General features: G+C 43.9%; 1 long non-coding RNA gene across 1 annotated transcript in view; it reads right to left on the bottom strand.

Moving 5' to 3' along the window:
* LOC134738285 (uncharacterized) overlaps positions 1-27,840 on the bottom strand; it is a 42,896-nt gene that overhangs the window by 7,371 nt on the left and 7,685 nt on the right. The window contains exons 2-3 of the long non-coding RNA XR_010123958.1: positions 16,316-16,591; positions 4,617-4,707 (exon numbers count right to left, since the gene is read on the bottom strand). This is a non-coding gene — a long non-coding RNA (uncharacterized LOC134738285). The remainder of the gene's footprint in view (positions 1-4,616; positions 4,708-16,315; positions 16,592-27,840) is intronic.

Genomic DNA, 27,840 nt, shown 5'->3' with positions numbered 1-27,840 from the left:
CACAAAGGCCACACAGGGGATCAAGGCCCTTTGTTTTAGGTTAAATGAAGGTTGCCAGGTGGAGGTTGTTAGGGTGGAGGGTGTTAAGTGAAAATGCTACATAAACTGCATGCCTTTTACAAGAAGTTGTAGTTTTCCTACCCAGCCCATGGCCACCAAACACTGCCCCCTGTGTTTAGCCCCCGATAAAACCCCATGTCTTATTTGGCTCTGGGTCTCTTCTTTGGCCTCTTGAACCTGGTGCCTTCCCCACTGGAGTTGACAGGGATTTGGCAGAACATCTGCCTCCTCTAATTTTACTCATGAAATAGAAAGACATTGCTGTAGTGCCTCACAGGCCCCCGGATTAGAACAGACTATGCCCGCCCCCAAGTGATTGTACAGGTTTGTGCCCAGCTGGAGGAGCAAGTGGAGGCCTGTGCTCCATTCACCAAGCCTTGGCCTAACTGCAGAACTCTCCCCAGCTGTGTAGTTGGGCTCCTTCCCTAGGAAGTGGGGTAGATAATGCCTTCGGACAACTGAAGAAGTTAACAGATACACAGTTCCCATGCAGTCATTAGTATTTTTATTACCATGAGGAGACCATTCAAAAGGGCCTCAGCGCCCAAGGGCAGTGTTCTATTTTTGCAGCAACCACCTCTCAGGTAGAGATTCAGAACTGCATGTTAGAAATGTCCTAGATCCATGTCTAAAAGAGAAAGGGCTGGGGACAGGAGAACTTTCATAGAACATAACTTGTCTCAGGATATAAAAGTTACATTTTTCAACACAGAATCAAACAACCTCTCTTCCCCATCTTTCTGCCTTAATTTTTTAAGGCTGTGGCAGAAGAACTGAGGCAAAAGTCCAACAATCCAGATTCCACAAGTGAGCATGAGGGTCTAGAGATGGTGCAGTGATGGGGTATGGGCGGACCTTGAACCCAGCCCTGCCAGCTCCCCTGGCAGCACACATATGTCCTGGTGCTAACAGGGAAGGTTGGCCCTATAAAGCAGCACCAAGAGAACTGAAAATGTTGGGCCAGGACAAGTCAGCATTGCTCTGCGGCTCAGCAGGCAAGGCTTGGTGCCCCAGAGGCCCATGCAAGGTGGGAGGGCAGCCATGCTGGCCTGTCTTAGGCAGCAGAAATCAGGCTGCAGAGTAGAACCCAGAGTGACAGAAGCCAGCAGTGAGTGGCAGCCTTGACTGATTCAGGAGGGCAGGTAAGACGAAGTGCTCTACTGAGAAGGAAGCTGCAAGATTAGAGGATTTGCAAGACGTTGCAAGAAATTGGATTTGTCCCCCAACACCAAGTAGGGGTTGGGAGTCAACAGGAAGTGAGCATTCACGCTGATGGAACCTTATCCACATTCACAGCCCAGAAAGACTTAGGGACATTGAGGTTATCTACCATCAACACTTTGCTAAGAGCTGAGGCAGGAGTCAAACGGGAGGAACCAGATGGCACGAAGAACAGAGCATGGACTATTTAGAATGTCTCTCAGGGAAGGCTTCAAGACAGTGATGCTTGAGCTGGTGTTGTAAAGATGGGAAGACACACTCAACAAAGAAAAGTATAGAAGAAAGGCCCAGAGTTGACAGATTTTGCGTGGGCAACAAAGGGTTGCTACATGGTTGGGCAGAGAGAAAGGGGCCAGGTTCCCGAGTTGGCTGATGGTGGTGGGGACAACACCACAGATAAACTTGACTTTCCCCTGGCCACCTCCAGGACCATGTCTGAGAGGATATAACAGGGACTCACAGAAGTGGAAGCCTCTACTAAACTCTTACCTGAGGTCCCCAGAAACTTGAAGTGAAGAATAGTCTCCATTCAAATCCATACAGTTTTAACCTAAAATTCTAGAAATCCAGTTGAATGCAAGCATTTATTCACAATGAGGTAACGAATTAGAACGTACCGATCTGAAGGAATTTTCCCTAAGGAAATGTGGATATAGCTCAAAGACCTCAATTCAAAGGACACACCAATCAGTTAATTCTCGGGCAGGGCCCACGTGTTCTAACTCCTGACAATCTGATTTTCTCATGAATGTGAACAGGGAGGAGGAAAGAGGACTAAGGGCATTTTCAGGCATCATCTACAGGTTTTTTGAATAAGCAGAAAAAAATTAGGCTCAGATTCACCTGGCACCTTCACACCATAGATTACGAAGCCTCACTGTAGGAAGCACTCCTATCATGACATGGAGTAAGCCACCTGGGCCCTCATTAGCTAAAAAAAGAAAAAAAAAAAAAAAAAAAACTCTTGTGAAATAAAACCCATACCCCCAATTTGGGAGTTGGGGATGTGGAGAAAATTCACCCTAGCTACCTTGGCTGTCATTTAGTGAGCTTCAGTTTTTAATAATTTTCTGACAATCTTCACCCTGGTATTTATAAAAAGCCCCCAAATTCCCACGTAATTTACATGACACAATAACTTATGAAGTTCCAAAGAGAAATGTTTCTTTTACCACTGGGGTGGACAATCAAAAGAATACAAGTCTCAGGTTAGAGGGCAGAAAAGAACTGCAGAGGTTTGCCCAGGCTGAGAAGGATGGAGCGTGCCCTTTTCATGGCAGTCAGTGTCAAGGTTGCAGCCCGGGAGAGACCACCAGCTGCAGCTCAAGCCTCTTAAGGACAGGAACTGTGTTCTGTTCATCGTGGGCAGACCCCCCAGTGCCTAGCATGTGCCTGGCCCGTGAGAGGTGCTCAATGGGTCATCATTGGATTTATGAATAACAAAAGGTTGTGGTGCAGTATTATTTTCAGATGCATATGCAGGTCCATATGAAATATAATCAGTATGTTGGGTCACATATAAATAAAATATATCTGGTGCCTTGACTATGTTGAATGCATAACAAACTTGGAATATGTGTCCCTCTGCCCAGGAAGGATGTAAATCATTTTCCTTCATTTTCAAAATGTCAGCTGGAATGGCTGCTTAAACATGGAGTTAAAACATTTGGAGCCACAGAAATTCAGAACTCCAGGCACGTGTCTGAGAAATTAGCTAAGAAGTGATAACAATCTGTAACATGCCAAGGATTCATCTGAGACGCTGGCTCCCTCAGAGACAATCCAAGGACATGGAAATGGGGTCTTGTTAGGATCCCCAAACTCTACCCCTATGATGAGTTCGATCTGCACCATCATCTAATAAGATAGCCAATGACCACATGTGGCTACTAGGCACTGGAAATGTGGCTAGCCCAAGTGGAGATGTGCTGTAAATGTAAGATACATACCAGATAACAAAGACTTTGCATGAAAAATAAAATATCTTATTAATAAATGCTTTATGTTGATTATATGATAAAATTATAAAGTTGTGGATATAGGTTAAATGACGTTTTCAAAAGTAATTTCACCTGTTTTACTTTTTAATGAGGTTACTAGAAAATTTAAAATTAAAAATATGATTCACAACAGCCAAAAGATAGAAGCAAACCAAATGTCCATTGGCAGATGAATGGATAAACTGATATATACATGCAATAGAATATTAGTAAACCTTTGAAAGGAAATTCTGACACATGCCACGATGTGGATGAACCTTAAAGACATCATGCCAAGTGAAATAAGCCCATCACAAAAGGACAAATACTGTATGATTTCACTTACATGAGGTACCTAGAGCAGTCAAATTCATGGAGACGGAAAATAGGCTGGTGGTTTCCAGAGGCTGAACGGAGTGAAGACTTTTTGTTTTATGGGTACATAGTTTCAGTTTGGAAAAATAAAGTTCTAGAGTTGGATGGTGGTGATGGTTGCACAACAGTGTACGTGTACTTAATGCCAAACTGTACACTTAGAATTGGTTACAATGGTAAATTTCATGTACATTTTATAATAAAAAATACAATTAAGTAGAAAGACTTTTAGTGAGTTCCAAGAATGAAGAAAATCTTCACTTTACTAGATTTGTGGTTTCCAAGTCAAAAATATTACTTCATTGCTTCTCAAGCTTCAACTCAAGAATTTCTCTACATTAAAGGGAACTGCTCACTGGTTATACAGCACAGTGTGCTAGGGCATACCAAAGGGAATCTGAGTCTGCCTGGGTTCCTGGGCCTGACTGTATATGAGCTGACATGAGTGGAGACCTCCAATTTGGGGTTAAGAATTGTGCAGCTATTTGCAGGGTCTACTAAGAGAAAGGAGAGGGATGAGAACAAGGAAGTTGTCACATGGACCCATCCCTACCAAATCTCTTGGGACTCCAGAGAGAGAAAGGGCAGAAGGAAAGAGGGTGTTCTCAAGAGGAACTGGGTGAAACAGTAACACTAGGGCTGCTTTGGGATCCAGGTGACAAACAGCACACAGCAGGAGAGGTCTCTTGTCCCTCCACTTAGGCACCCAAGCCCCTGAGAGGGGTGGCTGTGGGAGCAGAATCTACTCTGGGCACAGAGGCTGGTGTTGCCACCTGCACAGACCAAGTCAGGGGCAGGGGAGGGAAGAACATGGCAGGAGCCACCTAGGGACCACAGATGACAGGCTGGTTCGTGGCCACATGAGAGGTTTTTCTTGGTAAAGTCAGAAATATTTGGAGAGACTATGTAAGGGGACTGGAAGACTCGAGTATGTGAGGGAATGAGAATAGGAACTTCATTATTGACATTCATGTCACTTACTTTGTCCTCAGACTGGTGGTGCCCAGGAGAGGTATTATATCACATGTGCGCTCTGAAGTTGCCCCAGTTTTGCTCTTGAGGGAAAAGTATCCTATAAATGCGAGAGAACAGTTTAGTAAAATTAAGTTCCTTGAGCAAACAAAAATCCAAAGGCAGGATGATTTAATTCAGTTTGAAAGGACCATGATGAATAACAAGGAGGAAATCATTCTCCAGAGAGATTCTCCTGAGAAATGGCTCCAAAGCACAAAGCCAGGAGTGTTTCCTGGGAAGAGAACCATTGGGAGAAACAGTGGGGAACTCTACTTTTTTTTTTTTTTTTTTTTTTTTTTTTGGGAGACAGGATCTCACTCTGTCTCCCAGGCTGGAGTTCAATGGAGTGACCTCAGCTCACCACAATCTCCACCTCCTGGGTTAAACAATCCTCCCATCTCAGCCTCCCAGGTAGCTGAGACTACAGGCATGGGCCACCATGCCCAGCTAATTTTTGTATTTTTAATAGAGATAGGATTTCACCATGTTGGCCAGGCTGGTCTCAAACTCCTGACCTCAGCTGATCTGCCCGCCTCAGCCTCCCAGAGTGCTGGGATTACAGGCATGAGCCAATGCGCCCAGCTGGGAACTCGACATTTTCTAAAGTAGTTGTGTGCGACCCTGCACCCCTGACCATAGCCACTAGGGCCAAAGACGTTCATCCCATCTAGCACTAGGGTAGCTGACCCATGGGCCAAACTCATGAGCTGTGGCCCAACTTGAGAAATTTTCAAAAGCAACCATATCACAAATAGCACAAATAAAGAACAAGCCATTTGGCAGGGGAGATACATATTGTGAGTCCCAAGATTGTGAAAGAAAAAACTGTTCCTCTCCCCATATTCTCCTCACTCCTGTCCAAGACAAGGAGAGACAGATCTGCTTGAACCAGACTCCAGGACCCTGATTAGATCCTGTTTCCCAGGACCTCATCCCTGGGTCCCAAGGGTTTGTACTTGACACAGCTCATCTTCTATTGCTCCCAGATAAAGTTAACCAACACCTCTTCCCAGAGTGTGGAGAGGTCTGTTTTATCTTTCTCTATTCTGCTTGAAGCATTCTTACCCTTTTGACCTCCACTCTATAATAACTTACAAAGATTAGTGTATTCAAATTCTTCTGAATTATGAAAAGCAAAGTTTGATGGCTACTACTCTTTTTAGTCATCATCCCCTTCGTGATCATTATTGTAGTCTTTTAAGTATACCAAAAGTCCCAAATGAAATTTTTACTTCATGAGTTAGTTCTGCATGAAAGAGAATATCAAGATCAGAAGGAATTGAGACATTCTGTTCTTTCTAGAGAAGGGTGGAAGCCAACACTTCTGTGTATCATCAGTACCCACTGGTGCCTATTATGTTGTTCCTACAAAATCTTGAAGGGCCTCTGAATCACCAAAGCAAGCTGAGAATGTGCCTAGCCTACTTGTTTAGCACTAAGTGTATTCTCTTGTATTTGAATTCTTTGTAAATTTGTGATCTGCCTGTGGGGATTTGGTTATTAGTGCAATGTCCACTCCTTTAGTCCACTGAGCCACACACACTTTGATTTTGACCCAGACTACCTGAGCTTTCATGTCCAGCTCCAAAGTTCTCCTGTGCCTGCCCCTACCACAAGATCCAAGGGTAGGTCCTCCCAACAGCATTCCTCATATGGAAATTATATCAGAGCAAAAGCACTCTCGTGGTTCATTTTGATGTAAGCCAGCACCCCTCAGGAAAATCAGGACAACAGCCACAGCACATGGGGTTCTCAGCCCAGCTGCTGCAGACCCTCCCAGAAGCCCATCTCTGTGCACTTGCCTGGGCTCACTCCCGTGCTTGGGAAGCGTACATGATTACAAGCACCCCTCAAGAGTCTGTTACTTTACCTTTTTTTTTTTATTTTTTAACTTTTTAATTTGAAGTAGACTTCCAAAAAGGTTGCAAAGATAGTACAAAAAATTCCCAAACACACTTCATCTCCAATTCCCCACATGCAAACATCTTACATAACCACAGTACAATCATCAAGATTTCAAAATTAATATGTCTGCAATACTTATCTGAGCTATAGACCTTACTCAAACGTCTTCCACTGTCCTACTAATCATCTCTTTCTGGCCCAGTATCCAATCCCAGGTCCAATTTTGCATTTAGTTGTCGTATTTCCTTAAGTCCATTAGAGCCTATATTTGCCTCCTCAGTTACTTGCTCTGTGGCCCCAAGAAAAGTGAACATTTCGTCCCTCAGGGGAATCAGCAGGCAGAGGAGGCCCATTCTCAGTGCTGGGCAGGAGAAGAGACCTGAGTAGGCAATTGGTACTTAGGACACTCTTTCCTACAGAAACAAAAAGGTTGGTTTCCACCTCCCCACTCCCCAGCCCTCACCACACGGGCAGTAAGACACAAATCAAAGGGCCCTAGAGTGTACCAGAACTGAGGAGAAACGTTAGGGTACTCATCCTCCTGCTGTTCAGAGTTCTCGCAAGCTACACAACTAATTCTTTATGTCAAAAAAATTGGATTTTTCACAGAGGAAAAAAGACTTGGGGATTCCACTTAGATATGTTCTCTGAACTTGCAGTTAGAGTTGTAGAATTTTTGAGTTTGATATTTTAGAGGATAACTCACTCTTCAGATTAGGAATTTGAGGCTCAGAAGATGTGACAAAGTAATCGCACTCCCAAAAACGTCCATGTCCTAATCACCAGTCCCTGGCAAGTATGTTCTCTTACACGGAAAAAGGAACTTCACAGATGTGATTAAACTAAGGATCTTGAGATGGATACATGTCATACAAAATTTAAATGTCGAAGCCCAAACCCCTAAGGTGACTATGTTTGGAGATAGAACCCTTCAGGAGATAATTAAGGTTAAATGAGGTCTTCAGGGTGGGGCCCTAATCCAATATGACTGGTGTCCTTATAAGGAGGAGACTCCAGGTGTATATGCAAGTGAGGACATAGTGAGACGGCGGCCATGTGCAAGCCTAGGAGAGAGGCCTCAGGAGAAACCAACTCTGCCAGTACCTTGGTCTTCAACTTCCAGCCTCCAGAAGTGTAAGAGAAGAAATTTCTGTTGTTTCAACCATGTAGCCCATGATATTTTATTATGGCAGCCCTAGCAGACTAAAATAGGAGATTATCCCTAATTATTCAAATGGACCCAGTGGAATCCCAAGGGTCTGTATAAGAGAAAGCCATGACGGTCAGAGTAGCAGAGAGATCTGTAGATGCCACCTGGCTTTCAAGATGAAGAAAAGGGCCACAAGATAAGGAATGCTGGTGGCTTCTATACACTATAAAAGGCATGGAACAGATTCCCCGAGAGCCTTCAGTAGGCATGTGGCCCTTGATTTTAGCCAACACTTTGATGTTAGCCTTATAACACCTGTTTTGGACTTCTGAGCTCTAGAACTGAAAGATAATAAATTTGTGTTATTTTAAGCTACTAAGACTATTGTAATTTGTGATAGCAACCATATAAAATGAATACATAGGTAGTTAATGTTCCAGGCAAGCTGGAAATTCACATTATCAGGAGTCTCTCAAAGAGGCGAAAAGGAGTTGTACATGCAGCTGCAAGTGGAGAAGGGCTACCATACGACTCTGATGTAGTTTTCTACTCTTTCAACAGATACCTTAATTCTTACTGTTCTAAAGGAACCAATATTCTTTTCCTTTAGCAATGTTGTTTAACCAACAGACTTTTTCTTCAACCACAATCAGAATAGAATCATATGTCAAACCTTTACTTTCCACAACACACATACACAATCTTCTGGATGCATTATAAACCATTTTAGTTACTGTTAATAGGCAACATGGCATAGTGGTTAAATACCATATTCTGGAGCCAGACTGCGTGAATTCAAATCCCAGCTCTGTCTCTTACAAGCTGACCTTGTACCTCAGTTCTCGTCTATAAAATGGGGAGAATAGGACTGATCATACATGTCTGTTGACAGTAGTAAATGTTGGCAAAACATTTATTTACTTAATTATAGAAACAGAGTCTCACTCTGTCTCCCAGACTGGAGTGCAGTGGCAACATCAAATAGCTCACTGCAGCCTCGAATTCCTGGGATCGAGAGATCCTCTCATCTCAGCCTCTCAAGTAGCTGAGATTACAGCTCCAAGTCACTGTACCCAGCTTGGCAAAACATTTGGAACAGTTCCTGGGCATAGTTATCATATGAGTATTGGTCAAATACATTTTTTAAAAATATGCCAATGATATTACTTGAACCAAAGAGCAGCCTTTGAATTAACAGCTACTACATGTAAATTTTCTTGAAATGTAAATAGATCACATTACTTAGATCCTTAAAGCCCTTTGATTGCACTAGTTTAAAGCTGGCCATCCCTGGATGGAATCCAGTTTACAGACGTGGGTTGTGTGCCTGTGATTTGCATGCACATGTTGTTGGGCAAACATTTAAAATGAGAGATTTCACACAAAGTACATTTCTGACATTTCTCAGAAACTCAGACCTATCCACATGGGGCTTGTGTTCCCTCAGAAACACCACCTTAGCTAGAACTGAACAAAAGCAGACCCCTCCCCGGACAGCTCCGGCGGCAGAGCCTGAAGGGTATAATCAGCCACAGTCCCCTGGACTCTGCCTCCCCAACACTGAAGTGAGAATGTGTTGCCATCACACTGTGTGCCACGGACACTGTGATTTTTCTTATAGTAAACAAATTTCTGTTTGCCTCCGTCAAGAGTGGAAAATAGTTCACAAGGGCCACTCTTATGGAAACACGAGAATGCGTCGTTCTTTGTAAACATGAAATTTTTTCCTACACATTGTATTTGAAAATGCTGTCAGATTAGAAAAAGCATAGTCAAAGATACCATTTCTTCTACTAGACTCTTCATTCACTGTTGCTTCATTCTTTGCTGCCTGGTCACATTCATATTTATGACACCTAGTCCACAGAATAAAGTGCCAGTCTTTGGCCTGGGATTTCAGGCCCTTCATGACCTCATCCCTGTGGACCCCTCAGATTTACTTCCCACTACCTCTCAACACAAGCACACACTCTTCAGCAATTTTGAACTATTTTCGGTAACATAACTCCATGTCTTAATTTTCATTGATGTCTTTTAAATAGAAGATCTAGCAACGAAAGAGACATTTTTTAGCATGGTGCTCAATCTTAAATCACTAGTATTTATCAGCATGATACATTCTAAAACATCCATGAAAAGAAGAAGATAATATTTGATTTAATCATGTAACCAAGGTCATTTTGATGATAAATCAAAGCTAGGCCATCAAGAACAAAAAAAGTCTACAAACCTTCAAGCATAATTCATCCTGACTACAATACTATAAAAAGCATGCATGAGACGTACAAATATAATCCCACATGCCACACAATGATCGAATAAACTGACACATATGATTAGAAATTGGAAAACATATGTGACAGTATATATTTTAAATAGTATTAATAACATGCTGACATTTCCTCCTGGAGGTTCAGACTGTGTATATATTACCAGAATCATCTTAGCCCAAACAAAATTGATCCTGGTTTAGGAAAGATCTTTATGTGGTTGAGGGTTCAGAGTAAATGGAGAGGATGCCGAAGAATTTTTGATTTAATGGATATCTGTGGGAACAAGGTGATCATTACTAACAGTGTTATGCGTATGTCAGACCCTTCAGGCAATGGAAGAGGCCCTGATTTGGGGATGGCAGGGAAGAGGAGGAGGTCTATCCCGGACCCTGGAAACTCAGCAAAATCATGGGGAATGGAAAGAACGAAATTTTGATAGGTCCCTGAAAGGCATGAGACTGGAAAAACTTCCCATATTCAAATTCACACGTGTTGATATACATATATCATTTTTAGGTGTTCCATTTTTTCAGATGAAGAAGCCAATTCCCTGAGAGTTTAACTTTCCCAAGAACAAACCACTAATAAGAGCCCAGATATTTGAAATAACTATATAACAGTTGCTTCCCATATGGTACTGCATAAAAGGGGGACATTTCAAAGCCTCAACACTAATTTTTCATCTCAAAACTATTTCAGTGTTAGAAGTCTATGATTCTTTCATCTTTGGATAACAAATGATAGGGAAAATTGAAGCACTCCATTCATAGTAAGTAATGACACATCTCCCGTAGGTAAATAACCACCACCATTTATTGAGCACCTACTATGTGCCAGGCACCATACATGTTTGTCTCATTTAATTCTCACAATACTATGAGGTGAGGTGGGTAGTGTCATCCCCATTTTACAGAAAACAGACCAGGTTCAGAGTGATACAATAACCTATTCTTGATAAATAAGTGAAGCCAGGAGTTTTCAGGTGTCTCAGATAAACTCCAAAACCTGTGTTCTTTTTGCAATGCTAAACTGCCTTTCCAAGTAACATAGCATAATAATTGCGACTCTTCCTTGACATTTCGAGGCCAGACGCTGGACCAGATTCTTTCCTCAGGCTCTCAGATAATTGTTGCCACAACACTCCAAGGTATTGTGGCACATTTATGTAAATGAAACAGACCTTCTGAGAGGTTGACCTGCCAACATCAGAAAGTCTATGTTTGAATCAAAAGTCTTTTGAGGTGCAAAGCCCAGGCTTCACTCTAAAAGGGCTCACAGCCTTTGGTGAACATTCTAAATGTAGTGATCAGCTTGTCTGGATGATTGGGTCTCAGACTCTCGTGCATTTAGAATCAGCTGGACAGCTTTTTAAAATTCCACTGCCCGTATTGTTTGAGCACAGAATTTTGTTTAGGATTATGAAAAAGTTATGGACATGATGACGGTTGCACAACATTGTGATTGTTCTTAGTGCCACTGAGTTATACACTTAAAAATGATTAAAGTGATAAAGTTTATATTATACTTACTTTACCATACCACAGTGTTAAAAATTCACTACCCCCACAGCCTTATCCCCAGAACCACTGGCAATGGCACCCAGGTATCTGTATTTATGAAAGCTCTGCACTTGATTCCAATGCATGGCCTGACACGTTTGAGAACAGGTGACTTCGAACAGGGCCTCTCAAACTTTAGTGTGCATATGAATCACCTGGGGGAATTCGTAAGCTGTAGCAAAGCCTCAATCTGTCTTATATTAGAACCACCTGGAGACCATTTCCCCAGGCATTCTTCAGACTCTGCTTCCCTGTGATGCTAATAGAAAAAAATAAGGATTCTATGGATAAATAAGATTGGGAGACACTGGGCTAAATTAAGCTAAGTAAACATCTCTTTAGATGCTTAGTGTGCTACAAGTATTCTGAGTTGCCAAGAGGGAGATGGCTAGGGTGCAGCACTTCCCAAGCACACATGACACCGGAAGGCTTTTCATAGCAGAGCAATGTGGAAGTGGGTGATGGCTGCTCCATAGCATTGCACGTGGCAGACACTTTCAGCCCCGCTGAACTGTCATGGGGATGCCCTGAAATCAGCTTCTGTTTCCAGCAGACACAACTTGGGATATACATAGAGTAGAGGCAGAGATGACATTGGGCCTCATACTGACAGCCAACACAGAAGGCCAAGAGAAAGGTGAGACCCCTCCCCGACACCCTGGTGAGCAAACACCTCCCAGCCCCAACCACTCATTTCACCTGCTTTAAGGTCAGAGACTTTAAATGAGCCTCTTCTACTTGAGGGGCCTCAGCTTCCTCACCTGTACAAGGAGGCGGGTGGGTATTGCTCTCTCGGGTCCCTTCTGTAGTGCTAACATCGCTAAGTATGGACACATCCAACACTAGGGCTCGCAAACGATCAAGATCACAATTGTGAAGTTAGAACACTTGGGTGCATTTAAGACCCATTAGATTTGGAATGAATAGAGGATCAAATTTAAATTGATCTAAAATCCTCATAGACAACATTTTAGCATAGGGGTCTAAGACGAAATTTAGTAGGTGTCAGTCTCTGACTTTCCCTCTGCCTTACTCCCAACCTCAAAGCAAGTCCTACTGATCCTACTTGGAATCTATGATATGTCCAGCATTCCTGTGCCAATTCTCAAGTCATCCTCACTCTGCCCAAAGTCCCCTTTCTATAGGGTAAATCTGACCAAGTCTCTCCAACAATCAGACCTCAGAAGAAAATTGAGCTTTGACCTGCCTACATCATCAGTCCCTGAATGCTAGGCTCCAGTTCCACTCAGATTCTTGCAAGTTTCCCCACATCCTGCCCTCTCAACACCTGGAGCATGCTTAGCCTGCCTGGCCCATCCTCACTACCTTTGCGGGATAACTCTACCTAGACTCTAGGTTGCAGCTCAGTTTCCTTCCCTTCTAAATCCCTCCTGACCCTTCGCTCTCCACCTGCTCCCAAGCCCCCTTTAGGGACCAGCCCTGTGCTCCCCAACACTTTGGTTAGCAGTTACCACCCTTCATGACAGCCCCCGATCCCCGACTTTCTCCCACTAGATTCAGGGTAGAAACTGAATCTCATTCACAGTTGGAACCCCAGGGCCTGGCCCAGGGTCTGAATCACAGAAGGTGCATGACATAGACTTGCTGAATTGTTCACATTCTGAGCCCCCAAGGCCCTGAGGAAGCAGATAAAGGATCTTCTAATCCAAAGCAGGTTGGACACCCTCACTGAGGGCTCGTCCATCAGCATACACCAGTGAGGCCCGTAAGGAAAAGGATGCAAAACAGTGGTACCCAGAGCCTGGAAAAACCAGCAGAGGACCTGCGTCCTACTCACACAGATTTAATATGGACATCACATTCTGCTGCTTCCTGCTCACTCTCAGCAACAAAGCTGCCCAAATAACCAAGTCCATGCTCCTTCCCCCATGTCTTAGTCCGCTTATGCTACTATCGCAGATACCAGACTGGGTCACTTGTAAAGAACAGAAAGTTATTGCTCACAGTTCTGAAGGCTGGAAGTCCAAGATCCAGGCACCAGCATGTGGGATCTGATGAGGGCTACATCCTCACGCAGTGGAAGAGCAAGCAAGCCCAATCCTCGCAAAGCCTCTTTTATTCATGAGGGAGGAGCCCTCATGGCCTAATCATCTCCTAAAGGCTCCTCATAACATCACATTAGCAACACCTGAATTTTAGACGCAAGCTAGTCAAGCCAACAGCAACCTCTATCAGATCCCCACCCCCCACCAGACTGGCCCCTACATACTTTCCAACATTTTGCCCTACTATTCTCTTCATTTGCCGACAGTCCAACCAAAGAAAGGCTCAGCTTCCCTATACATTGCCCAGCAGGGCAGCTTCTGTTTGCCTGTGCAATGCCTTCCCATCCCCCCCAGCTCACTCTGCAAATGTCCCACCACTTTCTTACCGCCTCAGCTCCAGTACTACTTCCACATGATATCTTCCCGGATTCCTCCAACTGGAAGCAACAGCTCCTCCCTTGCTTGTCTCTTCTGAAATAGTGTCCCTTTCTAGCATACCTTCGCGTTTTCTATATATTTGTCCTATTCCTAGGCCCTTGGTGGGAAGACACATTATCTGCTTTACAGCACAGAACCTTGCACCATGGCAGGCTCAAAGATATATAGTAAATTCCCTATTTAATTAGCAAGTAAGCAACATAGTAAGACCATGGACTGTGAGTTGGAGCAAATGATAATAACAATAACCACCACAACAGCAATCATGCCTCTATTTCTGGAGTCTTTATACCTTATACACACCTTCACCTTCGCAAATATTAACCAGTCAAGTCTCACGAATATCTCTATGGTGGGCAGCATAAATTCTATTCGCCCCAATTTGCAGCTTGGGGGTGAGTCTCTGGGAGGCCCAGTGACTTACTTAAGGCACCACAACCAGCCACGGGTAGGGCTGGGCCTGCAATCAGGCCTTCTACATCCAAGTCTGACCTCGTTTCATGACACCATGTTGATAACAACACTCTGGTCCACTCTTGCTTTTTCAATAAGAAATCTACAAGGAGCGTGTATGCACCTGCAGTTCCAGATCCAAACGAGCCTGGGGCACAGGGAGGAGGCAGCCCTCACTGGGAGATCTCCGCTCAGCCAGGTTCCCGGCACCACGTACCCACTGAGCTTTATTCCCTGCCATTGACGTTGCCAGCTCTGGCCCTGGGTCTGAGGAGCAACACTGCTGCAGCCGCCAGCTGGCAACTGCCCAGCACTGGGCAGGACCCATCCTCTGCCCCCTTCCCCAGCTGCCTAAGACAGGCATTCGCACTACCTCCATGTACCAAAAAATAAAAATAAAACATAAAACATTAAAAAAAGGGAAAAAGAAAAAGAAAGTCTGGTTTTGCTTAATTTTAATCCTGGAAATGGAGAAAAACACTTTGCTTTTGCTTTTGGTTTCTCACCAAAAGACCGTAGGAGTTTACATCAGCTGACTCCTACAGGACCCCAGCATTTCCTTAGATGGGCAATCAGAGCGGCCGCCCACTATATGCAGAGACACCGGCTCCAGCTCCCCCAACAGGCTCTGCGTGTCCTGCACTCAGTCCTGTGGCGCAGGAGCCTTCTCCCGAGGAAGGCTAGCTCCTCCTGAAGGCAGCGGGTGAGACAACACTGCCCATCTGGGAACCCATGGGGCCTCTGAGAAGCTCATGGGGCCCCTCTGCTGTGGATGAACCTGGTGGTGCATTCTTCCCAGGGCCAGGACTAGGGGGAGCAAGTGAGGCACGCTCCTTGGTGTAAAATTGAAGAGGGCACCGAAAAATGCAGTGATCAAGAGACATACCATTTAAATGCAACAGCAAGAAATGAACATTAATGCCAAAAAATAACACCACGAATCAAGGAGCAAACTTCCTCACAGTAAAAAGCAATGAGGAACAGAAGCAAGGTAAATATAAAACTCAAGAGCCAATTTAATCTCAAGTAAAGTTTCAGAGCAAAATTTTATATTACTGGGGACAAAAGGGTAGGTAAATCAATAGAGACATTTGCACCTTTAGCAGTGCTGACCTTGCTCCTATCATACCTGGGGCTAGGCAGGCAAGAATGGAGGGAGCAGGTAGGGGAGTCAGCTTAGATAGGAAATGTCATAAGCAAAGCCTGGGTGGACATCACCTCAAAATATTGCTAGGGCACAAATTCAAATAATCCCTTTCATTCTTTTTTTGTTTGTTTGTTTTTGTTTTTGAGACAGAGTCTTGCTGTGTCGCCCAGGCTGGACTGCAGTGGCGCAATCTGGGCTCACTGCAACCTCCGCCTCCCAGGCCCAAGTGATTCTCAAGCCTCAGCCTCCAGAGCAGCTCAAATCATCTCTTTCATTCTGATGAGAAAACTCTGCCTTATTCTTTGAGCTTGTGGCAGTTGTCTGTAGTAGCAATCAGAGGGTTAACTGAATATAATGAAGATATAGATGAGGAGACAGCAGTTAATTAACTTAGGAGAAAACATTCCCAGGGTTTTGATTTACTTCACAGGAAGAAGCAAAATATTGGACATCTTCTATTATTTCACTCTTGCCTAGAGTGTAAATGTGAGATAAACTTGCAGAAAACTCCAAAAAGGTTGCTATAATCCCTAGCCATCTCAGGGGTGATGTTTTCATGACAGGGAATAAAAGGTTGTCTTTAAAATGCAAACACACCCTGTGTAATCCTCTCAAGAATCTACTTTGAAGCCACTAGATCTTACCATTTTGGTTCTGGGGCTTCTGAAGAAAATTGCAAAGGAAAGAATTAATTCTTTTTTTTTTTTCTTTAATTGGAAAAGTTTTTGAACCAACCTGCTTCCATGATGGGCACCGAGATGTTTGCTGTGCTGCTGACATCTACTGAGAGACTGTGAAATAGCAGTTCAGGAAGTAAAGGAAATCAAAGCTCCTCTTGAGAAAGCTCTGTCTCTAACAGGTGATGCCATCTGTAGCACATCATCGACCTTTGAGCAAGCACTCATCAATTTCCACAGAATGTCAGGATCCTGGAATGTTCACCCAAGCAGCTTGGAGAAAGGAATGGGGCTGCAGCCATTGTGGGGACAGCAGTCTCCCTTCCAGCACTCTCTGCAAAAGGAAAGAAAACGCTTCTTAGAGCTGGATACCAATTTTCACACTCAGTCCCCTTAGCACCCTTCCAGCTTAGTATTAGTAACTCATTGTACAGATGCAAAAACTCAAATCCACAAATGTCCCGTGGCTTATCTAAAACTACACAGCTAGAAAGTGGCAGGACGGAAATGAAACACAGAGAGCGACCTGTCTCTGTGCCTGTGCCCTGTCCATACTTTCTGTCCCCAAGAGAGAAATACCATAGATCCAAACCAAAACCCCAAAAAGCCCGACTCTAGGAAATGCACAGGCTCCACTTCACTCCCAGGAGATTCCTATGGATCTACGGAAGAAAATGAGGCAGTGACCGAGGAATTTAAACTCTGGGGTGAAATCATTTCCTCCGAATTATTCTTCGTCTAATGACAAAGATGCACCACTAAAAAAGTGACCTATGCCCTCTAACCTTTGAGAAGATCTGAGTCACATGGCAATTATATTTGTAACATTACAAGATTATAGAGGCCAGTTTTCCCTTCTTCCTCATTTTCTTCTCCCCCATGACATTTTTAAAAAGTCACGTTCATTTATTTTATCATTAGCTATATGCCTTAACCCTGGCCTTCAGTGCGGAGCCTGCCTCACTCTTCTGTAAATTAGCTCGTTCCTCTACAGGTGGACCCCACATAATCTAGCATGTCTTCTTTCCACACATAGAGGCACCTGTTTGCACACACTTAAAGCTATCCGTCTAAACAGAAGACTGTTTTTGATGTCTGTCATTCTGTGGGCAGCTTTTCTATGCCATGACTGCTAACATAAAAGGAGATATGAGCCAAGTTTTGAAAAAAAAAAACAACTATTATTTCACAGAAAGTGGTTATCAAAATAGGAAAAAAAATAAAAAGTAAAAAAAAAAAATTAACTTCATTAAAAATGATGGTATCGGGCCGCGGAGGGGGCGGAGTTTCTGCTGGTAGGTCAGCCAGGGAATGAAATTGAGCTAGGGGTGAGAGTACTTTGCTCTATAAGTTCGTTTGGTAAGTTTTGTCTTCTTTTAGAAAGTTGGGTTCCAAAAGGGTAGACAGAGGGCTCATTAAGTAGTTATTTTTTCAGTTACTGGTTTCAACTAATTTTTTGGAACTGATAATGCAGGTACATGGTATAAATTTCAAAAGATACAAAAGACTATACAGTAAAAAGCAAGTCCCTCTCCTACCCTGGACCCTGGCCATGGGCTCATCTTCCCTGACGCAAGCTTGCCTGCTTTTGTATATCTTTCCCTATATATTCCATATATGCACAGTTACAGATGTTCTTTTTAATTTTAACCACATAGCCATATACTATGCACCCTGGTCTACACCAGGGTCATTTCTCTTAACCACATATCTTGGAGATTCTTCATCAACAAGTAGAATTTAAACAAGTTGGGCAAGGTCACCATGGTTCCAAGGGCACCCTGTAACTTTATAAGAAGTCTTTATGAGTGGTTGCCAAAATGAATGTCCATCCTGGGGATTACAAGATCTTTTCCCTTTTGAAGCACCACCAAACTATCACCAAGAATGCTCTGGGATTTTTTTTCATCCAGGGTTTCTGCCTTAATATATTCAATTGGATGACAAATTTCTCTTATACTGTGTGCATTTCTATTTAATTTTCTTCTCCAGTGAACTTAAGAAGAGAGCATCTGGGAATCAAGAATTCAGTAATGAAATTTAATTCAAAGTAGACTTGTATGTTTAAAAAAAAGAAAGAAAGAAACCACACAAGACCATAGTATTCTCTTGCAATGAAGCAGATGCAATGGAAAGAAGATTGTGAAGAGGTGGCTTCAGGGGGCTGTTCTGCAGGAGTCAATACTTGATTATGTCCCTAGGGTTCTCAATGTCCTGGTCTTAGCTCTTTTTCACTCTTCTAGGGAATCTGCGTTAGAAAGTTTTACTGACACTTTATTAATTTGTATGAAAAAGAAAAAAAATACGTGTAAATGCAATCAGCATTTCTGACCAGGGGTGAACAGATTCTCTATTCTGGTCCCAGCTGATTTGTAAGTGGGGACACACAGCTCTGGTCCCATGATCTAGTCTAGTTAACAATAACTAGTTCTGTGACCTTAGCCAGGTCTAAGAATTTCCAAGTCTAAAATGCTGGTGACTGTCACATCCCCTTGCCTCAACTTCACCATACCTTCTCATCCCAAATTCTCCCACACCACCCTAATTCTCATGAACTTCATACATTTTACTTTCATCAGTAGGTTCTTTTCCTAGAGCAGCTAACAGGGATAGTGGACATCACTCTGCAGATGACCAGAGTGCTGGTACCCATCAGATCTGGCCAAGTCTGGGGAGCTGCTTGCATGGGGCCAGGCACAGTGGCTCATGCCTGTAATCTCAGGACTTTGGGAGGCCAAGGCAGGCAGATGACTTGAGTCCAGGAGTTCAAGACCAGCCTGGGCAACATGATGAAAGTGCAAAATACAAAAATACAATACTTAGCCAGGCATGGTGGTGTGCCCCTATAGTCCCAGCAAGTCAGGAGGCTGAGGTGGGAGGATCATTTGAGCCCAAGAAACAGAGGCTGTAGTGAGTCAAGGCTGTGTCTTGCACACCAGCCTGGGTAACAGAGTGAGACCCTGTCTCAAAAAAAAAAAAAAAGGTCTGCATGAGCCAGGCCATTCGAGAATGGGCCTCAGCTTTTATGTCCATTCAAATCCAGAAAGGGTTGAAGGCCCCTTCAAAACACAGCTCAGCTCTCTACTCACAGAGCACTTCAGTTCCTTTGGGTCCAGGAACATGGAGTGGAGGAGGTCAATCCTGACATCTGTTCTTTGAACCTGTCAACGTTCCTGCCATAGTAGCACAGATATACTGATTGGAGAGATTGGATGTGAGCAGCAAACCTGCCTAGCGGTCCTCCAGGTTAAATGTACACAGTGTTTCCACAAAACACAGTCAAATGCCCTTGGAAGGATGTCAAAATATGTTGCTTGATCCCAAAAATACTCTCCCAAAGATGCTCCCAAGGATCATTTCAGCCTGGCCTTGTGTTCCATGAAGACCAGGGCAGCTCAGATTAATATCAACATTTCACATACTCCAATAACAAAATGCTCCACAAAAAAATGTTGTCTTTCAAAAAAGTACATGAAACACAGACTTCCAAATATTAAGACCAGATGTCAGAAATACTAAAGACAGCATTTATTTTCGGCATACTCAGTGAGATAGAGGGAAATGTATGGTATATCAAATGAACATAGCTTTCACTGGATTTTGCCCCCAAATATTGACCAGTAACAAAGCAATTTGTGCTTAAAGACATAATCCAAAAAGGAGGTTTCTTTCCGTTCTTGGCAGGAACTCCTCTAAGCACTAAGCCATAATAGCTCAATAAATAAACAAAGTCACCTCTCATTGTCCAATGTTCAAAATGTCAAGTGCTAAGGGAGGGCAAATCGTTCGCCTTCTCTCAAGTACCCATCGATTTAAATTATAATTACTGCCCTGGTGACAACAAAAGGGGTTATGGAGAATGCAAGCAGGACAGTTCCTGAGAGAAATGTTTCTGTCTCCCTTAAAAGAGGATTCCATTAAAAGAGGGTGCCCCAGAGCTTAGGGGTTTGGCCTCTTTTTGGGGAGTAGATTGCCTTTCCCCAAGCTTCAAGGAGGAAAAAGGGGAAGTGGGGCCTGAGGAGGAGGAGGGGTCCTCACAAATGCCTCATCAATACTGGGCAAAGCAGCACAGCCCACAGAATGTGTTTCTCACAGAGAAGCACGGCGTCCACTGACAGAACATGCGAGGCTGCACCGTCACACCCGGAAGCCAGGCAAGCCCAGAGAGATCACAAACGAAAGCCACTCTGGTGGAGGAGCTTGGAGGCCTGCGTTTCAAATTTCCTGGCTATTGTCAATTTGTCTAGCAAGCTCCATATTATCTACACTTAAGAGACTTTTAATTTCCTTTCTTAATAACAAAAATCTGTCGGAGGTGGTTATAAAACGTCTATTTATTTACCTCTGGGACCAGGGCTGAGGGCAGTGGGAATGGACCGCGGATTAGGGAGGAAGAAAGGGATGAGAAGAACTTCTGGTTTTCTTTTGCTTAAATGTCTTCAGCCCCCTGGGTCCCATCCTCCCTTGCTCTGGCTGATCTCAGGAACAAAGCTGTCAGACAAGGAGCGCTTGCTCACCTTAGGTCTCCAGGCCACTTAAACATTTGCCGGGGCTGACTCGAGTCCAAACAACAAGGAAGGCATCTGTTCCTGGGAGGAAAATTTGGAGAGGCTTGCTGAGCAGTGAATTTGTCCAGCAAACTGACTCTCATCTGGAGCTGGGCTCATCAAACTACAATCTGCAGGCCAAATCTGGCCTACAATGTGTTTTTGTAAAGAAAGTTTTATTTATTTCAGGTACTGGGGAACATTCCATGTAAGTTAAAGGGACTGATCTGGCTCTGAGAAATGGGCAGGAGCAACATAACCAGAGAAGCCAGTGTTTTGGGTAAGGGTATCATCATGGAGAACACAGAGAAAACTCTCCAAGGCTTTCGAGGAGGCCTCAAAGGAACAGAGAACCCCTTCTACTTAAAAGCAATAGAAAAGAACAATAATAATAGCTACCACTTATTCAGGGCTTATAATTTTTGCCTGTATTAATTCATTCTGTCCTTACAACTCAATAAGGTAGGTATTATTATTATCCCCATTTTACTGATGAGGAAAGCGGAGCACAGAGAGGTTAAGTATCTTGTCAAAGGTCACTGAGCAACTAAGTAGCAGGGCTGAGATTATAGCATAGTGAGCCTGACACTAGAGCTCACCTGCTAACCACTGTGATAAAACAAGGCCACAGAGAAAGGATGGAGCACAAAGTGGGTTTTTTTCTTGAGAGTTGGTAAGAGCAGTATTTTGGGAAAATTAGTTGGCACTGATGAGAAATTTACCATCAAGGAGACAGAGAAGAGAACATTGCTGTTAATCTTGTTGTGAGTGACAGGAGACTGAACCAACATGGCGGCAGTGGGAACAGGAAGGAAAGGCAAGACCAGCCAAGACTGAAACCTCCTCACCAAGAAGCATTTATGGAATGCTGCCCTGCATAGCACCCTCCACACCTCTCTCAATCTTGTGATTGTCTTAAATTCTTCGTGCATTTCTCTTCTTTACACTGAGTCCCTTAAGGTCTCTCAGTGACTTTTATTCATTTCTCTACCCTTAGCCCAAGCCTGATGCCTGATGCCTGATGCAAGACCAGCATCCAATAGGCTTGATAACTGACTCCAAAGTTGCTAGCCAGGGACTCTAGGAAGCCTGGCGGGAGGCCTGCTTGAATGGATGCCCACTGAGGAAGCCATCTTGAAGGGAGTGAGAGGATGGAGGACGCTGCCTTGGGCACACTGAGGGGCCTTCGGACCTGAGAGTGGAGATGTCCTGTCAGCGGTTGGAAATGCGGTCTGGGGCACAGGAAAGGGTCATGGCTGAAGAGGTCGACTTGCCCGTCATCTGCAAAGAGGTGCTAATGAAACCATGAGAATAGACGAGCTCAGAGAGAGGGAAATGGCAAAGGGAAGGGGCCGGGGCTGAAAGAAGCCCATTGTTGGAGAGTGAGAGGAAGGCGAGGAGCCCATGAAGGAGCCGCCCAGAAGGTAAGAGGAGAAGAGCAAGGTCAGGTTATGGGGCACCCCTTTCTTTGGGAGCTGACAGACACACTTATCAGCTGGCAAAGGCACTCTCACAGTCAACAGGGCCCCAGCCTCCCCACCCTGAGATCTTTCTGCAGAAAATTATCCCTTAGAGAATATCAAAAGTCAAGATAAAGATGAAATCAGGTGGCCTAGGTGTAATTCCTGGAGGTAGGCATGGTCCCTTGCCTGAGGTTGTCTGCCATCCTTCCATTGACCCTTCTTTCCTTTAGCTTCAGCTTTGGTTCCGGTTAAAACAGGCTGCACGCCCCCACCAAGAGGAGCAAAAGGAGCACTATCACTTGGTCACACCTGAGTGTGAATGACAGCTCTGCAAGCAGGTTTGGGAGAGTGTTCAAGGACAAGTGACAGATCACTGGGTTCCCAAGGGAAGAGGTAGGACAAGTGACAAATATGGCACATTTTGTAATTGATGATGCCAAAGGAGGCATCATGTCGTGGGTTGTCAGCGGTTTCCTGGGGTTTATTTATTGACTGACTGTCCAACATGGCCACAGCAAAACTCAAGCAAACCAGTAGTAATCATCCACTGAAGGTGGATCAACAGGATACCTGGAGTTCTGCTTTTTCACCACATTTACAGAATGGGGAAGGCAGACATGGGGCCCGAGGCAAAATTGTGCCTTCAGTGTGTGGTGCTCAGTGCTAGGGGTCATAGGACAATAGACAGCTAGACAAGAGCTTGCACAGCTGACCCTTCAGATGCAAAGACAAAACCTGCACAGGCCAGTGTATAGTGTTACAGGAGACGTGAGGGAGGCAGTCCTGGAGAGCCAGGTGGAAGAGAGGAGCCATCCGTGCCATTTGAGCCGCCCCTGGGAGGATGTAGAGATGTTTGGCAGAGGTGGGACCAGAGCTACCAGCCAGTGGGGCAGCATGGAGAGCAGACTGGGATGACTGAGAGGAAGCAGGCAGGACACAGGTCCTGGGGACAGAGGGCTGGCTGCTTCCTGGCTGAGAAAAGCCTAGAATGTCAAAGAGACAGAGCTTTGGATGGGCTAAAAGTTGAACATCAGAAATGGCAAGCCTCAAGGCAGAAAGAAGTGCCCGTGCCCCCACGGAAGCTGCATGGAACCAGAGAGAACATAAACAGAATTCAGATCCCAGCTCTGCAGCTGACAAACTCTGACATCTGGGTATGTTGTTTAGCCCCAGTTTCCTCATCTATAAGATTAGGGTAAATATAGTACCGATTTCAAAGGTTGATTAAGAGAACTAAATGAGATCGTGTATATTGAGTGCTTAGCACGGTGCTTCTCACATACTGCAAGTTCAATCAATGTTATCTGAATTCCTGAAACTACTTTTCAGTAGGAACACTAGGGAGATGGAGCTTCCTTAGGAACTGACCCCACTGAGTCAGACCCTAACCTGGAAACTCGACTGAGAAACATGAAGAATCTGCAGGACAAAACAAATTCACTCTCTGCTGGTTGTGCACAGTTACAGGGACCAGACTTGGTTAAGGGGGTAGGTGAGCTCAAGGACCAGAGCCTAAGACTGTAGTGGGGACTTATGACAGAGAGGAATCAGGGGAGAGCAGGGAGAAGGGGCCCAAACTTTGGGTTGGGTGCATGTAGCCAGTAAAATAGAAAAAACAAACAAACAAGAAAACCCCTGCTGGAGAATTGCAGGGCAATCATTTGTTTGCTACTCTCTCCCCTGCCAAACCAGAAGCTTCATGAGGACAGGAACGGGCTCTGTCTTGCTAGAGTTGTATCCCCAAGGCTCTGCACCCAGCAAGAAAGAGCTCCAAGTGCTTTCATGAGCCTTCGCTGGTGTATTTCACCGCCATCTTGTGGCCTTTCAAGCTCTGGCTGCTAAAGGCAGCCAAGGCCTCCTTCCCTTTCACACACTCCAGCCTCAGGCAGCCTCCCACAATGCCATTAAGTCAAAGTCCAGGGGGTTCCACACTCTTGCCTAACGCATCTGAATGTGGAAATACAAAGGAAAATACTGAGGCCTTATCACACACGGACACTTCCCCTGCAACGGTTGTTAATCACATTAATGATAAGAACTAACATTTCCTGTACCCCTAATAAGTACTGAGCACTCTACTAAGTGCTTTACATGCATCATATTATTTGATCTGCACAAAATCCATTTTACAGGTAAGGAATTGAGGTACAGGAAGCTGAGCAACTTGCCCAATATCATTTAGCCAGTAAATACCAAATGGGGGCTAATTGATCTTGGAGCCTATTCTCTCCCGGGATCAGGAGTCTTGGGCCCATGGAAAGCAGGTCAGTGAGGGCCGCAGCTGGCACAGGCAGACAGGGCCCTGAGGCGTCTCTGAGTGGGCAGCTTTGGTGCAGCTGTGCTTCACCCAGGAAGAAGGCAGGGGAAACGAGCATGGCAAGTCATGACTTCACGACCTTTCTGCACAAACTGCTTTCTCCCAGTTTTGCTCTAGACTTGCTCAGGAGGTTGCACTGCTTGGAGGGGCCCCAGGACCATGGGAATCAAACGGAGGGACTTGCAAGTCCACCTGCTTTCAGTGGAGTCTTTTTCAGTGTTAGAGAAACTCAGGGCTAACATTTAAAATGCTAAATGCCCAAGGACAATTTGCAAGGTTTAAAAAACTACTTTTGGCCTTCAGTAGCTGAGTTTTAAAGATGGAAATTAAAATACATGCTGTCCACTGAGGAACTCAGAGCACCCAGGCCAGAGATGACAAAAATCCACCATTTGCAAAACCCCACTTCTATATTATTCTAACCTGCATTTTTTCCTTCTTTTCCCTTCAGTTGTCAGGAAGGGGACTTGTGTAAAAGAGGTAGAAAGGAACAAGTTTGAAAATCTATTGACTAAAGTCATCCTATTCTATCCCTACTCCCTGTGGGGATGGGAATATCACAATTGAAAGGTTAAGTCCAGGGGGAAAGCAGCTACGATTGTGGCAATTAATATGACTTTCCAGCTAAGACTGTTTCCAAAATTTCCTATGGAAAAGAAATTTTCATACATGGAAGAGAAAATGGCTCCGGTACTACAAAAGCCCATCCACAGAATGCTTTGTCTTTTCTTTAAGTCGAGTGTATATTTCAGATTTCAACTTCAGCATTGAAAATCTACGGAGCCATCTCTTGGAATACATTTTGCATTTGCTTCTGCTTGTCAGATCTCCTCACTTGCACCCCGCCTCCCTGCACTTCACATATAATTTCCGATGTTATAGGAAATGACATCAATATGGAGGTAAACATACATATGCTTTCAATATGTCATTGATCCATGCTACATTAGGGGAGCATTTAGCAACAACAATAATATTGGAACCTTGAATTCTGGAGAAATTTAGACTATGGAAATCTTGCGAGTCAGGCTCACTAAGCCACACATTCAAATCTTCCATAAACTGACCTTCAGTACGTAGCTCAGAGGTTTGCAGGTCAAGAAGAGGGGTGGAGGACACAAATTTGAGCATTTCTCACTCATACACAAAGAAAATGTTCAAGGAAGTACAGATGCGAATCTCTGCTACAAAAAGCCCAAAGTCCTCTCTTACCACTACCACTCTTGGAAAATTAAATGCTGTTTTCTTTTTTTCTGGTGGGAGTTGACAGTAGAAAAAAAGAGAATCTGAGTGAAAAATTTCTCAGTTTACACTTGCTTAGTTGTTTCTTCAAAGACAGTAACGGAGAGACGCTTAGATTATTTTAGTATTTCAAAATGCCAAAAGAAATTGTACTTACATTTATTTTCCTTTGTTTTAGCTGGAATTATATCAACTCTGTGACTGGACATGGATTATCATTGACTAACAAGGGGAGCTAGTGGTGAATACATCTTTGGATTAATAATAAACGAGTGACTACCAAGTAAATGAAGTTTGTTTCTCAAGAAAATCTTGCAAATTATAGGGTCTGTGAGGGGAAAATGAGTAACAGAGCCATTACTGATGAAAAGATCAGGAGTCACTGGGTGGGCCAGCCCTACACTGTGAAGTAAATGGGGATTTTTCACTCCTTTCAAATTAACTTTAGTATACATTTTTTGCTTCTGAAAACTTGCTCAAAGATTGTGCATAACACGACTTCTTGTTTTGCAATCTGGATGCTGGAGAGAACCAGAGAAGTAGATTTGGAAGTAAAAGATATTTAATTGAATTGGCTTTCGTTTTGACAGAGTTTTATACAGTACTTTGTCTGTTAAGAACAAGATGTTCCAATAAATATTTGATAAGTGGGAGAGAAAATTTACTACGGGGCCATAAATCAATTGGCAAGAGGTCGTAAACTGCAAGATTGGTGCTCAAAACATTTATTAGATTATCAGAATTTCAGTTTGATCTACAGCTTTATCTACCTTCCTTTATCCATCATTTTTATGGGACATGAAAAAGAGTTATAAAGGATAAATTGCATTTAAAAAAATTAAAATATAGGTTTTAGACAAAGCAGTATGCCAGGATATAGAATTAGATTAAGTGATGAACCAAGAAAGATATCCAAAATTGAAATATTTTTGTTGCTTCATAAGACTTAAGTACCAGTTTAGTAGACAATAAAATACAAAGATAGGGAAATTATGGAAGTTTTAAAATACAGAGGGGTCCCAGAGATTGTTTCGTCTGATCCCCCATCATTGTACAAATGAAGAAACCAAAGTCTGTAAGGTTAAGGGCTTTCTACAGCAACACAGTCTGTTAAGGGCATCAGTGACCTTATTTCTGTTCAAGATAATGCAGAGTAGAAAGCTCTGTGATTTTTTTCTTTTTGGAGGGAATATATTTTTGTTAACAGAGAGGCATAGAATATAAAAGGTATATAATTAAGACTCTTTTATACCATAAGGTATAAGACTCTTATATACCTTAAGGACAGGAACTGATGCTCATTGTTACTGCATTTTCTTAAGTGTCAATAAATATTTGTCTGCAGGCAATTCTGTGCACCTAGGGTGTACATTTCACATACCTACTCTCATGTGCTGGCAATGCAATGGTGGCCTACGGACCAAAGAAACAGATCTCAGCATCCACATGCGGTGGATGGGCGAGGGGGACAAAAACCAAGCACATGGAGCTTGTGAAACACACCTTGCTACTTGAGTGATCCAAGGCCTGTTTTATTTTGGGCCAAGGGGTGGGTGCTGCCTTCCCAAAGAGGCAGGGCCAGCCTGGGGTGGGGCAAGCCAGGCAACGGGTGTAAAATTTAAGTTGCCCTCAGTCTCAGGGCCATACAAGTACTCACCCTGAACCTGCACTTCCCTGAGAGTGAGTGCCCCCTTAAGGTGTATGCCCTAACATCTTGCTTGACAGGAAAAGGAGATTTGCCAAAGCAAGGGAAAGCTGTTAGGGGTTGGGGGAGAAGCCTAAGGGCAATGAAGACATAACTTCTCAACCACGTTCCCAAGGGCCCCCATGTCCCACTACCAAACCCTGGAAACCTGGAGACACAAGTGGTGAGGGCACAGGAAGGTGAACGACGAGATGTCTTCCCTGGAGATGCTTTCAGTCACATGGTGGAGGCAGGCAGGTGCCATCTCACAACATGGGGCATGAAGCTCCATAACTGCAACTGTTAATGACTACCAAACAAAGTGCTATG

This window comes from Pongo pygmaeus, chromosome 16 (assembly GCF_028885625.2).
Source record: "Pongo pygmaeus isolate AG05252 chromosome 16, NHGRI_mPonPyg2-v2.0_pri, whole genome shotgun sequence".
NCBI lineage: Eukaryota > Metazoa > Chordata > Mammalia > Primates > Hominidae > Pongo > Pongo pygmaeus.
This window is presented reverse-complemented; position numbering and strand designations above follow the sequence as displayed.